General features: G+C 42.9%; 1 protein-coding gene across 3 annotated transcripts in view; it reads right to left on the bottom strand.

The window, feature by feature from the left end:
- B3galt5 (beta-1,3-galactosyltransferase 5) overlaps positions 1-12851 on the bottom strand; it is a 45184-nt gene extending 32333 nt beyond the window's left edge. For all 3 annotated transcript variants that reach the window (XM_036203674.1, XM_036203678.1, XM_036203679.1), the window contains exon 1: positions 12480-12851. The gene's annotated coding sequence lies outside the window, so the exon portion shown is untranslated. The remainder of the gene's footprint in view (positions 1-12479) is intronic.
- Positions 12852-13738: the final 887 nt, after the last annotated feature.

Below are 13738 nucleotides of genomic sequence, written 5' to 3'. Positions count from 1 at the left end.
ATATAAGCCAAAGATATCTTCAAAATGCTGAAGGGAAATATTTACCAAGCAAGAATTTTTATACTCAGCAGAATTAACATGCAAAAGTGAAGCCATGATTGAAATATCTTCAAACACATATGTAGAAAGCTCACTATCCATGTAGCTGTTGTCATAGAACATAGTTCTCACTACGAAAAAGAATGAGAGAGTTTATTCCGAGCCAAACATGAGTGAGTATGGCTGAGGGAATATAGATTCACATTGCCCCCAAATAACATGTTCCACTGTGGAACTAGTTAAATGTACTTTTTATAGTCACAAAACAAAATCCACCAATAGACTTACTAAGTACATTGGTGGAGATGACAGATTTATAGCTAAGTAGGGAAATCTTTGCTATAGGTTCAGATGCTAGCTAATAACATTCTTAACTTTGGGTTGGTGGAAGCCAATGGTCTCTTCAGTTCATGCACTGCAAAGGTCTTACCTGATAATTGAAGATTTTAGGTTAGATACAGAAGTGAGTGCTAAATTGCTATTAATGAGACTGATGATTGTGTAAGATAATTTTGGCTCTTGAGCTACAACATTCCAACTCTACACAATCAGGAAGTTATGACCAGTCACTGGTGTGAAGGATCTCCCACAGAGATAGGGAACTTCAGTTGGTATAGCCTTGTTCCAAGATTAAAAATGGATATTCTGGGACCAGACATTGCATAATCCATGTGTATGTCACAGGATATAGGACATGAAAAAGAACATCAAGCCAGAGGCTGAGGTAGTGGGAGATGAATGTCTGTTGCAGTGGGTGAGCTGGAGGACCTTCTGTGTCAGGAGAAGCAAAGCAATAAATGAAGCCATGAGACCAATCAAGGAGACAGAGATGACCACAGCTGATAGCTGAAGGAAGAGACCTCCCACCTTTTACAGACAAAAATAGGGTTGAAGATAGAGCCTGGTGGGGACTAGACAGTAGCATTAAACAAACAAAAAAGACAGAGAGAGAGAGACAGAGACAGATTGGACAAACCAAAAGCAGTTCAAGAAAATCAGTGAAAGGCTGAGGTGGAGCGTGAGTTAGCCCAGTGGCACCCCGGAAGTACTGCAGTGCACCCATTCCAGGTAATACTGATAAATCTGAGGCTTTTCATAAAAAATTAAAACTAAAATATGAAAGACCGGCACCATGGGTATCCAATGAATGGAATGAGTCTGTTGTAATAGGCCAGCTATGAAATGTGTCTCGGCCTCTTTGGTACCTGAGGCTTCTGGTGGTCACTGTTTGGGGATAAGATCCTGCCCCATCTCATCTACCCTCCCTGGGAAGCAGAACAGCCTTGAAGCTCCCAGCAAGGCAGCACACAGTCAGCTCTTTGTCTCTTCTCTCCCACTAATCCTACCACCCATCTTCCCTCTCCAGCCAGTAACTTCTGTTCAGTGTGTGTAATGGCTGATGGAAGCCGCAGATACAGAGTCCTTTTCTGCTTACAGAAGCATAGCACAGATTTAACACTAAGCAAACGAGACTAACCCACATTTAAAATGCTGGAGAAAAGTATAGGAATTGATCCAATATGTGATTGAGTTCAGTTTATGTCCATTAAAATGGCTACAATTTCATGTTTACCAATAAAGACATGGGCAATAAAGACAAGGCAAAGAGGTCTCTTGATGATTAAAGTAATATGAACACCAAATCTTGCATTGTTTATACCTAAAAAGCAGGTCTCAGAATCTAAGACGGACAGCAAACAGATGGAAACACGATTTCTAGACTGCACAGCAGTGAAGGGAGGAAACCCAGAGAGTGGGAAATATCCAACAAAAGACAGAAAAACAGAGAATGGAGCTGAAGAAAATGTGGCAAAGAGGACACACACAGTGATCTACTCACATCCAATTGCCTAAGAGAATATAAATGGAGTAAGAAATTTATTTAAGAGTCTGGAGAGATTAAGAGCACTGGCTGCTCTTTCAGAGGACCTGAGTTCAATTCCCAGCACCCACAATGGCAGCTCACAACTGTCTGTAACTCCAGTTCCAGGGGATCCGACACTCTCACAGAGACACACATGCAGGCAAAACACCAATGCAAAAAAAAAAAAAAAAAAAAAAAAAAAGAAGAAGAAGAAGAAGAAGGCAAAAAATTTTAAGATTTTTTTTAAAGACAATTTATTTAAAATAATATTATCATATTGGGAAAATGAGCTATACATAATATCTTTAAAAGGAAGGTATAAAGAAAGGTGGGGAATGTGTCTATGGAAAAATATCCATAATTGTAGAGACCTTTTAAAAAACTGCTTCAAAAAAAAACCTGCCTCCATTAGAATACTATTAATAGGCAGGTAGTGGTGGCTCACACCTTTAATCCCAGCACTCAGGAGGCAGAGGCAGGTGGATCTCTGTGAGTTTGAGGCCAGCCTGGTCTACAGAGCTAGTTCCAGGACAGCCAGGACTACACAGAGAAACCCTGTCTTGAAAAAACAAACAAACAAAATAATATTATAAATTCTGTGAATGGATTCAAAATCTGAAATGATTTTTTAGCAAATCATGAATTCATAAAATTTGCTGAACAAGAAATAAGATTCGTATAAAAAAAAGAACAATCAGACAGTAAGACTGTAATCAAAAGCTGACCTGCCTCTACTCTAAGTACAACCCAGATTAGGGATACGTTTTGCAAAAACTTTAAAGGGACAAAAATGATTTCATATATATAATTTGTGTCATATATACATATATAGGTGTATATACATACATACATATATATATATGATACCAATGATTTCAATGAAACAGAATGGCTAAGTATGGTGACACCTACCAATAATTCCAGTATTGGAGAGGTAGAGTGTGGTAGTTTGAATAGGCATGGCCCCATAGACTCATGTGTTTGGATGCTTGGCCCACAGAAATAGGTGTTGTTGGAATAAGTGTGGCTTTGTTGTATGGCCTTCTTGGAGGAAGTGTGTCACTGTGGAGGAGAGCTTTGAGGTCTTATATGCTCAAGTGTGATGATACACTGTCTCTTTCTGCTGCCTGTGGATCAAAATGTTGAACTCTCAGGTCCTTCTCCAGCACCATATCTGCCTGCACGCTGCCATGCTCCTCACCATGATGATATTGGACTAAACCTCTGGAACTGTAAGCCAACCTCCATGAAATGTTTTCTTTTATAAGAGTTGCCATGGTCATGGCATCTCTTCACAGCAATAAAGCTGTAACTAAGATGAGCTATATTCTCCTCTCTGTATTTGTAATCAGAATATCTAATATAATTAACTGCATTAAAACACTCAAGACAGGAGCTGGAGAGACACCCCAGTGGTTGAGAGCTCTTCCTGTTCTTTCAAAGGACTCAAGTTCAGTTCCCAGTTGCCATTTGGGCAGCTCACAATTTCCTGTAACTCTAATTCCAAGGGATCCAATTCCCTCTTCTGGCCCCTAAAGAATTGTATACACATGGCATGCATTCACAAAGATACAAAATATAGTAAAAGTTAATTTTTTATTTAATGATATTTATTCACAGGTCCTTTGAATGCTATCCTTTTTTTTCAAAGTCTGATCATTTATTACTCTTGAAGACTCGCATTTTTTTTTTCAGAGCTGAGGACCGAACCCAGGGCCTTGCGCTTGCTAGGCAAGCACTCTACCACTGAGCTAAATCCCCAACCGAAAGTTAATTTTTTAATATAAAGACATCTTACATATGAACATTCGAACTAATAATGTAGCTAGGTTATTAAACCTTTACAGTATTTTTTTTTTCTTTTTTTGGTTTTTCAAGACAGGGTTTCTCTGTGTAGCCCTGGCTGTCCTGGAACTCACTCTGTAGACCAGGCTAGTCTCAAACTCAGAGATCCACCTGTTTCCGCCTCCCAAGTACTGGGATTAAAGGCATGCACCACTACTGCCCATCTCCTTTACAATATTATTAATAAGAATTCATAATTTCATTATAATGATAAGAGATGTCAGAAAAATTCAAACTGAAGGATATCCTATGAAAGAATCATCCTGGCCCTTCTTAATACATTAAACTCACGAGAGACAAAGACTGAGACACTATTACAGAGTGAATATGGGAAGATGAAAACCAAGAACAACATGAGGTTCTGGATGTGATCCCAGGCCAGACTGATGTCAGCAAAAACACTGTGCAAAATGTAAAGAGTCTAGAAATTAAGCACATTGAGCCAGGTGTTGTGGTGCATGCCTGTAATCAGAGTCTGGAGATTAAGCACATTGAGCCAGGTGTTGTGGTGCATGCCTGCAATCCCAGCACTAAAGGAGCTGAGACAGAAGGATTTGAGGCCAGCTCAGCCACATAGCAAGACTCTGTCTGAAAAATATCACCCTGGAATGATAATAATAGTAATAATAATAAATGAATAAATTGCATTGTATCTGCTCTGAAACCAGTAAATTACATCCTGACAGAACAACGGTCCTGAAAACTGACAAAATTTTTAAGTCAACTTGACAAGTGAACTTGAAATTCATATAGAGGACAAAAAACCTTACAGAGAAAAACCTGACCAGCACCTTACAAAGAAAAACAGAGGGAAACCTGATGCCTGTGAATCCTGCCATTTGCTCATTAAGTCAAGAATGTATTAGTGAAGTACAGGCCAAGAGACTAATGCTATGAAATAAATGGTGCCTCCCCAAACAGTCACGCTGGAGTTCTGACCCCAGTATGGCAGTCTTCAGGCTATAATTAAAGTTAGATGATGAGGCCCCTAATTCAACTGACTTATTAGAAGAGGAAGAAAGAGAAATGTCAGGCCCTTTGTAACAACAGAAAGTAGAAGTCTACAACCAAAATCGAGACCTCACCAGGGGCCAGCCATCCCAGGACATTGGCCTAAGACTTACTTGGTCTCAGCAAGTTTCTAATGCCTAAGTCACCTGGTCTGATTAGCAGACCAAGCTAATCAATAAAAACAATAAACAAGTCAGAAACAGAATTACTCACTTATAAAGAAGTGGTAGCACACGTACGTCACCAGAAAAACACCTGACTATGGAATTCAAACCTGAGAGCACTGGCTATTTCACATGGAAATATCACATTGGAGTCCTTAGCTCACAGCTGATCAAAACCAAATGCAAGGCAGGTTAAAACCCAAATGGTTTTCTCAAACTTTAAAACCTTTACAACTTGTATAAGAAAATACACCAGAGTGTCTTCAAGAAAAGCATTTTCTCTTAAGACAAAAGCACAAACCATAGATTTTTTTTTAATTGATGAATTTGATCAAATTAAAAAATAAGAAGCTGTGGTTAGATAGACTGTGACAGTACAAGCCTCAGATGAGGGTTTTGTCCACAGTGTAACTGGAGGCTCTAACAAGACTCTGCGACCATTAAGAGACATCAAAATGGAAAATGAACAGAAGGTACAAACAGATCACTCACAGAAGAGGAATCCCAAGTAGTAGGCAGACAGACAGACAGACAGACTTTCATCACATGAATATGAAATGCCCCCTGCAGGCTTGTGTGAATAAATTATTGGTCCTCAGCTTCTGTCCCTGTCTTGGGGAAGCAATGGGTCCTTTGGTGTGGAAGCATGACTAGATATGGTAGGGGCAGGCCCTTAAGAACTGTAGCCTGGCCTCCTTCTCACCTAAGCTCTATACTGCCTGGTTGGTGTGATTTGACTAGTCACCTCACCTTCCTGCTGCCAGAGACAAGAGTTGGTCCTGACTCCATGCCATCCCTGCTATAATGGACTGTACCTTCTACTGTGATCTCAGGTCAATCCTTCCTCTCAAGTTGCTTCTGTCTTGTCAAGTATTTGGTCACAGTGACAAAGAGACAGAGCTAGATAGATGATTAATGATAGACAGATAGATAATAGATAAATAGATAGATAGATAGATAGATAGATAGATAGATAGATAGATAGATGATAGAAGATGAATAATGATGATAGATGATAGAGAGAAAGATGGTAGATGATAGATGGATAATGAAGAAGGAGAAGAAGAAGAAGAAGAAGGAAAGAAGAAGAAAGAAAGAAAGAAAGATAGATAGATAGATAGATAGATAGATAGATAATAGAGAGAAGATGGTTGTTGATGATGATGATATATGGATAGATAGATAATAGAGATAGATGATAGAAGGTGGATGATGATAATGATGTGGATAGATAGATAGATAGATAGATAGATAGATAGATAGATAGATAAGAGATAGGTGATAGATTATAAATAAGTATATGGTGGTAGGTGAGAAATGATATGTGATTATAAATCTTTGATAGATGACAGATAGATAATAGATATACCAAAAAGATATACAGTAGAAGTTAGGTAAATTATGTAGATTATAAATAGGAGATAGATGATGGATGGATGAAAACATACATAATAGACTGCTGATAGGTGATAGAGATGGATAGATTATAAATAGATTACAAACTGATTGATAGATACACCAGGTAGATATTAGATGATAGATAAATGGTACATATTATGAATAGAAAATAGACAAGTGATAAATACATACATGATAGAAAACTAGTAGGTGATAGATGGATAAATGATAGACAGGAAAATATAGATGATAAATACAAAGGCAAGTGAAAAATGGACAGATCAATTAATAGATGATGACGACAGATTGATAAATACACAAGAGATAAACAGATAATAGGCTAATACCTTTATGTGAATGAAATCACAACCAGCTGTGCTAGAAACAGGTGAATTCTTATTCTTATTCTTATTCTTCTTCTTCTTCTTCTTCTTCTTCTTCTTCTGCTTCTGCTTCTGCTTCTGCTTCTGCTTCTGCTTCTGCTTCTGCTTCTGCTTCTGCTTCTGCTTCTTCTTCTGCTTCTGCTTCTGCTTCTGCTTCTTCTGCTTCTTCTGCTTCTTCTGCTTCTTCTTCTTCTTCTTCTTCTTCTTCTTCTTCTTCTTCTTCTTCTTCTTCTTGCTCTTCCTCTTCATCTTCATCTTCATCTTCATCTACTTTGGTTTTTTTGAGACAGGGTTTCTCTGTGTAACCCTGGCTATCCAGGAACTCACTCTGTGAACCAGGCTGCCCTTGAACTCACAGAGATCTCTCTCCTGAGTGCTGGGATTAAAGGTATGTACTACCACCACCACCCAGCTCAGGTAAATGCATCTTAAAGCAATGAGACTGAGTTACTACTTTTTCTATTAAAAATGTAAGGGTGATTCTATGTGTTGGCAAAGTGTTGGGAACCAGGCACTGAATTACTGAATCATGTGGTTGGTGGGAGTGTGATTTAGTGCAGCTTCCTACCCTCCCAAGTAGCATCCTTCAGAATCTAGGACCGATGGAGACACACATGACCTGGAAGTCAGTTATGCTCATACAGATAGATCCTAAATCTTCAGGAAATCACACAGTTGTGCAAGAGGAGACACACCAGGAATGCTGGTTTTATATTCAAATGTAAAACATCTAAATATCCAGCAATAGTGATGAAAAGGCAGAAATTTGTGGTACACCTTAATACCAGTAAATTTCAAAAGCATACAGGTAGTGATGTGAGATACAGACTCACATGTAGAGATCTGAAGGATGGAGGAAGAATCCAGAACAGTGAGAAAGGGTAAAAGGAGGGATGAGAGATAAAAGGCGATGCTCTATGACCCACTCACATTTACTATCTCACCTTATAAGTCACAAGGATGTGCCACTAATGTGACAGGGACATGCTCACACATGACTTGTCTGTTGCTCTCTGACTTTTCTACATGCCTGAAATAGTTGACAATTTTAAGGAATATAAATTTGATTCCTACCTGACCTGAGTAGGATGGAAAACATATTTTGGTAAAATGTCGTGGAAAACAATCTGCCTGTCATGATTATTCACACTGCCTGATGCCTCTCCCCTTTTTTCATAGCCTGGGACAACAAAGGAGTAGATTGTGATACTCAGGGCTCCACTAAAGCTCTGAGAAGAATGTGAATAAAATCTGTGTACGAGAGACAATAACGACTTCACTTGTACCTACAGAGGCAGCCAACCAGGTGTCCCTGCCCTTGTTAAACAAGAGTGGCCGCCCAGCTACTCTGGAAGAAGGAACTCCCAGAAGTGGATCAAAGGCGAGGCGAGAAATGCACTGCTCCATAGAGAAATTGGGAATACTCTGTCAGCAAAACACAATGGACACAGGAAATGACAAGAGACCCGGGAGATTAAAAGAGGGACTTGCAGAGCTAACACATGGCAGTTAAAACACCCCGAGGGAACAAAGAAATGAGGCCTTGCAAGAAAGAGAATAGACAGCCTTGAGCAGTGACACTGGAAAGGGAGTTTAGACACAGAGAATCAAAAGCTACATGGAAGAGACCCCAAACTCGAGCCAGCACACTAGCCGCTGTGCCCCAAAGTCTGTCCTCTATTTTTGCCATTCTACTGTGCCCCAAAATATATGTCTCATACCAACTGGCAATTATTCTTAAAACCAAGTTATTTTATAATTGAGAAGCTTCTTTATTTCTCTTTATACCTAAGCAAAATTCAGCAGAGAGCTTAGAAAATGGTAGGTAAATGATGGCTGTGATAATCATTATCGCTGGTGCCACAAGGAAAGAAGGGACCATATAGTCCTCATGTGCACCCAGAGAAATAATATTATCAGCCTCTATGGTGTCAAGGGAGAGAACAGAGGTACAGGGTTGAAGTAATCTGCCCGAGTTCTGCTGTCTCTCCATTGAGTACATAGGGAATAAGGGAGTGATCGACTACATTTTTAGCCCTGTTTGATCCCAAATGACTTTTAACTCTTATTGAGGATGTGGGATGATGATGTTCAAAATCAGATATAAAAAGTCTGGTTGATATCTTTACCAAGTGAATACAATTACATAATATTCTGAACCCTGGATCTTGGTTTTCAACTCAATACCATGTTATTTTTGTCAGGTCCAAAGAAACCAGGGACAAATAAATGGCTTCTCTACGATGCCTATTAGCATCCCAAAGCGCAGACTGGCTTCCAGGCTCACGAAGTTCCTGGGGCTCCTCTCAGCCCTTCTAACCCTGCCCCTAAACCTCTCCAGCTCAGGAAATTCCCTTGTCCCCAGCTTCTCATTCCTACATAACCCTGCCATTTCATCCATGCGTCCTCTTGATCTTCTCTCCTCTTTGTGTTCTCTCTCTCTCTCTCTCTCTCTCTCTCTCTCTCTCTCTCTCTCTTCTTCTTCTTCTTCTTCTTCTCCTCCTCCTCCTCCTCCTCCTCCTTCTCCTTCTCCTTCTCCTTCTCCTTCTCCTTCTCCTTCTTCCTCTCTCGCTCTCCTCTCCCCACTCCCTGCTCCTCTCAAAGCCCAGTTCAGTCTACTGGTCAGACTGAGTTATAAGGGGTATAACATAAACACAGAGTTTATCATGGGAATGGGGCAGATTTCCAGGAATCAGGGTGCTTCCTCTTTCCCTCCTTAACTTGGGCATCAAATCTTTCTCAGCATTGGTGGGTATGTTCGTATCCCTATATTGAAATTATAATGAGCCTGGGTTCATCTGGTATGTCAACATGGCATCTAGACCAGATAGATCTGGTCTGGAACATCACCACCCTTCCTCCCTTAGCTGGGTGGTTGGGAATACTAACTAACTTAATAACTAGCACCCAAGGACTGTGATTTCCAGAGTCCAGGGTTTAACCTTTGCCATACAATGACAGGACAGCTGGTCATCAGTTGTTTCAGGGTTCATTCAGTCTGGTGACATTCAGTCTGAGAGTCATGTGACTTTACCAAAACCTCTATCATCCATCTTACCCACCCTTTTACTTTGCAGCTTCAGGCATGGGATTAGAAAATTCCCTTACCGGAAGCAAAGGAAAGTGTTGTCCAAGCCCATAGGAGGCCAGCCACAAAGCCTAATGGAGTGCAATCCCCAAGCCTAGCCAGAGGACAGCCTGAAATCAGGGAAGTGGAAAGATCCCTTGCCAGTCATCTGTTTCCCTGATGGCAGGGAAGTGAGCAGAGACAAGCCATAGGGATCAGGAGAGAAGCCAATTGTGTGTCCTGGAGACCACTCTCCAACTCCCATCCCCACACTCCTCACCCCCAACCCCACCCCAGCCCCTAAACACACACACACACACACACACACACACACACACACACACACACCCTCAGCTCACCCAACCCAGGGTGGGGCAGGGACAATGCAGTGAGTTCCTGGTGGCTGATACTTAGAGTCAGGGAAAGGACATGGTAGTGCAAGTTCTGTCAGATTCAAGGAAGAATCTCATCCTGCTCAGTCATCTCACTTATCTGGGGACAGCTGTGTGAAGCCACAGGAACTGTGAGTGGCTCTCAGGACCAGGATCTACTCTTGACAGAAAACCCAGGAGAAATAAGATCCAATGTCCAGTTAAATGGGTAAACAAGACAGATGGCAGATTTCTGAGCTCCAAACCCAAGGCCAAGGCCATGCCCAGGAGGGCATAGATTGCCTCTGGAAGTCCTTCTAGGATCCTCTGCACTGACCTAACCTTTCCTGTAACCAGAGAGTGAGAACAGAAGGAGGAAAGCCCAGCTGAAAGGGGACTCACCAGCAGGCCAGGACACCTGGCCTCATCTCATAACGTCCATTCTCAGAGATGCCCATTGTTTATTCAGAGCACCTGCCCAAAACCCACAGAGGAAGGGACATCTGTTGAGAGGAATGTTCATAAAGGAATAACTGTCTGGGTCAAGCTAGGGCGGGGTGGGGAGTGGAGAGGAGGAAGAAGAAAGGATCAGCTCCCCAAGATCACTTCCGGGACTTGAGGACAACAGCCTGAGCTCCTCCCTCAAAATTAGACTTTCTTTTTTAATTCGCCTTTCGGGTGAACTACTTGGAAAGAGAAGACAAAATCTGAAGGTAACAGAAAAGAGACCTCTGCACAATCACTCCTCAAGACATACACGATCTCTCTGAAGACAAATTTTCGTATTACTTAAACTATTCTTTTAGAGAAGAAACACTGAAAAAGATGGGGACACAGATACAGGGAGCATACACAAACTGGATGGATGATTGACAGGCAGGTAAACAGGTTTTTTCGTTGATGTTGTTGTTGTTTTCAGATCTGAAGAGCTGGGGCCTCCCACATGCCAGGACGACTCTGCCACTAAGGTATATTCCTTGCCCAAGGCTATAATTTAACTGAAAAGCTTCATTATACAAGAAAGGGCAAGCGGGTGATGGTGGCAAAGGTGGTGGTGGCAGTGGCGTGCACCTTTAATCCCAGCACTCTGGAGGCAGAGGCAGGCAGATCTCTGTGAGTTCAAGGCCAGCCTGGTCTACAGAGTGAGTTCCAGGACAGCCGGGGCTACACAGAGAACTCTTGTATCAGAAAAAAAAAGGAGGAGAAGGAGAAAGAAGAGGAGGAGGAGGAGGAGGAGGAGGAGGAGGAGGAGGAGGAAGAGGAGGAGGAGGAAAAAAGAAAGGAAGGAAGGAAGGAAGGGAGAGAAAGAAAGAAAGAAAGAAGGAACGGAGGGAGGGAGGGAGGGAGGGAGGGAGGGAGGCAGAAAAGAATGGGCATATAAGCATGTATATAACTCAGCCATGCAACTAAAAATTCCCTACATTCATAAAATGGACAAGAGCAGCCACTGGGGACCCCAGCACTGACTGGAGCAAAGCCTTTTCCCAGGTCCCACCTCATTAACACCTATCCCCCATCCCTTTGACCCAGCGCAGAAATAGAAAATGAGAGAGACACAAACATAGGAGGAGATGCTATTTACACATAATAAAGAATTTAAATTTGTTGAGCAAATAGAAAAGTGAAAAAGAAATTTACAACAGACTTCTTCTGATTTAGTTTCCATTATTTGGAAGGTGACTCTGTTCCCCTAAAATTAGAAACCTGTGAACTGAAACGGGATGAGGGGCCAAGGGAGTCCCCCAAGTGCTGTGTTTTCTGTATGTTTACCCTTAGTGGGTGCACACACACGCACATACTCATCATCATCATTATCATTATCATCATCATGCAGCTTTCCCCTAACGACCTCCTCCATCCCCCAAAGAAAATGTTGATTACCAAGCTCAAGGCAATTCCGGGATTTAGAAATGACCAGAACAGCCATCCCCAGGAAGTCATCCCCTGGCTGTCACCTCTGGCTGAAAAGATGGCTTTTTCCTTTCTTGTTCTCAGCCCTGGGCCCACACACTGCAGGAGCTGCTGCGGCAGGATGCTTCTGAGTTGGGTTTTAGAATTTGATTTGATTGATGTTATTTTCTCTAGCTCGGGCTGTTCTTTTGAATCATGTGCTGTGTGCATATGATGTGTAGCCTTCATTTATGTGTGTGCTGTAACCCACCCAGAAACACAACTTCCTTCAGTGTGGTGTGTATACAAGTCTCTGTCAGTGAACCCAGGCTCGCACCAAGCTCTGTGACATCTCTGCCTCAATTTTACAGGAAGAAGAAACACAGGGGTGCCAGCCTGCCCTGCGGTCCCCAGTCCCCTCGCCCTGGGACCCCAGCAGTCCCTTACCTTTGTCCGGCTGGAGCTGAGGGAGGGGTTGGGCCAGGGCTCAGGCGGCCCCGCAGGCGCTGTCCAGGCCGGGGCGGTCTCTGGCTGGGCAAGCCTTTGCAGGTGGGAGGAGCGCGCGGCAATGCGCTCAGGGACTGTGATAGGTGCGCAGTGACGGAGGAGGCGCACTTGACTCCCACAGTGTAGTGGCGGGTCAGTCAGTGCCCGGGCCCCAAGACCACAGACCCGCTAGCTGTGCTGCAGAGAAGCAGCAGAACTGTGTGTGAAGGTCCCGCCTCCCTAGCTCGCTGGCCAGAGCATCTTCCCGGGCACCAGCAATTGCGCAGATCCTCTGCGGGGCCGCCGCTGGCTCTGCGCCCTGGCCCTCCCCGGGGACAATATCGAAGTTAACTTTGAATTTACTCCAGTGCAAGCCAAGCTTTTTGGGGTCCCGTGCTTCCCAGGCCCCAGAGACCTCCAAAGACCACGATGCTCCTTGCCGGGGGGGGGGCTGGGGGGGGGGGAGGACACGACACGACGACACCGAGGGAGGGAGGTGATTCTCATACGAAACATTTGTGCAAGGTCAAAGAACCTCATGGGGAGATGTGCCTGCATCCTAATCACTAGGGCAATGAAGGTACAATCATTTTCCCGTTTTGCAGATGCAGAAATTGAGGCACAGGAGAGTTAAGAGGTCGGTGCTGAGTAATGCCCTCTGCCACAGGCCGAGTGGAAACAGAATACAAATGTGTTGGTGGAAGAGAGGGAAAAGAAGCTAGCTGGGATGGCAGAAGACACCAGACCCTTCTCTGGCCTGAAAACCGTTCATTTATTTATGGGCCCTTATGTACAAAACTGCACAATATTTTTGCCAATTGAACACTGCTCTAATTCTTTAACCTGAATCACACAGTAAAAATCTTTGGGAAGCTCTGATGATGCCCAGTGCACAGCTCCCACCCCAAAGCCGTGGGTGTCGCTTTTTCACCCCTTAAAGTCCTATCTTTAGTGGTCTCAGAACAATGCAGGTCCTTGTTTGCCTACAGTTAGAATGCCATTGTTTTCACACAAAGACAAATGTGCTCCTGGGCTAGGGACTTGGAGCAAAATTTTAGAATGACTGGAGTTCACAACCAGAATGATATGAAATCCTTCCAGAGAAGGGGAGGGGGGATCTGTGGGTTGTGGGGACTGTAGTCTCTGTGGGAGAAGAAAGGAGTTCAGTGAAACAACATCATCACCCACAGTTATTAAACTCCCACACTATTCTGTGCAGG

The sequence above is a fragment of the Onychomys torridus genome, chromosome 12, assembly GCF_903995425.1.
Source record: "Onychomys torridus chromosome 12, mOncTor1.1, whole genome shotgun sequence".
Lineage (NCBI taxonomy): Eukaryota > Metazoa > Chordata > Mammalia > Rodentia > Cricetidae > Onychomys > Onychomys torridus.
This window is presented reverse-complemented; position numbering and strand designations above follow the sequence as displayed.